General features: G+C 28.4%; 1 non-coding gene across 1 annotated transcript; it reads left to right on the top strand.

Moving 5' to 3' along the window:
- Positions 1–352: 352 nt before the first annotated feature.
- Positions 353–424, top strand: TRNAD-GUC (transfer RNA aspartic acid (anticodon GUC)). The gene has a single exon. It is a non-coding gene; the product is annotated as a tRNA-Asp (tRNA).
- Positions 425–1,958: the final 1,534 nt, after the last annotated feature.

Here is a 1,958-nt window from a genome sequence, read left to right as displayed (position 1 = left end):
ATCAGATAGCTTAGTTAAAATGAATCGAGTCACAATTTTAGATAATTTTGAAACAAGATCAACGACTATATTATCTTAAACACATAAGCATCCGATGTGATGCCTGATGCCATTCAATTTGTGGCACTTCTCTTCCCAGTTTTCATCATGAAATTACTTGTTTACTTGGACAGATAAGCTTCGTTTCATAGATTATTATTTTTCTTTACTTGTGTTATATCACTCTTGTAATTGTGATTAGTAGCAGAACTCCTGAAAAGCACTCAACAAACTCTCTTAAGGTAGAAACTATAAAATATTATCAGGGTTTGAAAGTTCTTTATAATTTTATTAGAAATTGCAAAACAACGTAGTCGTTGTAGTATAGTGGTAAGTATTTCCGCCTGTCACGCGGACGACCCGGGTTCGATCCCCGGCAACGGCGTTTTTTGTTTTGAAAACGGGGCCTAAGCCCAAAAACGATAATAAACCATGCAGCAACAAATATAAAGAAGTTTGCTATCGTCATATACTCATTTTCTTCTATGCTTTGTTTTTGTTTTATATTGTCCCCTTTTATCCTCGTATTACCAACCCCTTTAATCGAATTACGTACCATGTTAATTGTTTTGTTCTATCTGCTGATAATTAATTCGGCAAAGCAGTTAACGCTGTGTGCAGCAACTCATCTTTACGAGGATCCTCTGAATTCAGATTACTGAGGGACGATTTTTAGAAGTTCGTAACAAATATGACAAAAGCAAACTACATGTGGTGTTTTTTATTTGTGGAAATCAAATACCTTATTCCCTCTCTGTCGCCTGTCGGTAGTGACTTGATTCCATTAATTCATCACTTTTAAGTTTTAACTACTCCTTTTCATGCTAATATGCTATTAAGTTTGTTTATTTTTATGAAGAAAAACAAAACGTAACAGCATATTAGCAGAAAAAAGGGTGCTTCGAAAGAATAAATAATGTTTGAGACAAGACGTAGTTTATACACATAAAAAATGTTTTCTGCAGGGTCACTGGATGTCAAACTGCAACAATACAACACAAATTGGCTTCTATGCGCTATTATGACTAGTTTAAGCCTTTAAGGCAACTTCTCGTGCAGTGCAAACGATCATTAGTTCATTATACAAGAGTTCATTTATATAATTTTTTATAACTCATTCTATATTTTATTTTGTCTTTCTCTATATTATCAATTATATCTTATTTTATGCTAGCTTCTCTCTTTTTATCATATAAAAATTCCTTAAAATATTTCTCTTTCCAAATATGTTTAGACTTGTACTGTAGCTGCTCATTATCATCCATCTTAGGATTTCGTTTGTTATGATGTGTCTTTAGTTGGTTTTGGTTCCCACCATTATCTATGTTTGCGGGTCAAGGGATTAAAATGTCACACAAGTAATATTTAAAAACAATAAAATCTAAATACTTAACAATTTTAAAGGGGACAAAATATATATAGAGAAAAATTATTAAATTATATCGCTATAAATTTTATAATTATTATATCATTTTTATAATTTAATATAAAATATGATTTTTATTAATCCAACCGTTAAATTATATCTATATATTATCAATATTGTCTGTATCAAATTTTATATAATTGAACAACAACAAAGATAATAATCAAATAATTTATATTTTATTATATTTTAAAATATTTATATTACGTTGGTTTTAATTTTATTATCAAATAATTTTGGATTGATATAAAACTTTTTATTAGGTTGGTTTGTATCTAAAATATTTTGAAATATTTATATTACGTTGATTTTAATTTTATTATCAAATAATTTTGGATTGATATAAAACTTTGTATATATGATCTATATGAAATAAATTTTGAATCCAACGATGAGTTTTAAATATAATAAAGCGGGCAATATATGAGTTTTAAATATAATAAGGCAGGCAATATATTTTTAAAGCATGAGTGCACAACTAAAATTATTGTCA

Source organism: Glycine max, chromosome 6, assembly GCF_000004515.6.
Source record: "Glycine max cultivar Williams 82 chromosome 6, Glycine_max_v4.0, whole genome shotgun sequence".
Classification (NCBI taxonomy): Eukaryota; Viridiplantae; Streptophyta; class Magnoliopsida; order Fabales; family Fabaceae; genus Glycine; species Glycine max.
This window is presented reverse-complemented; position numbering and strand designations above follow the sequence as displayed.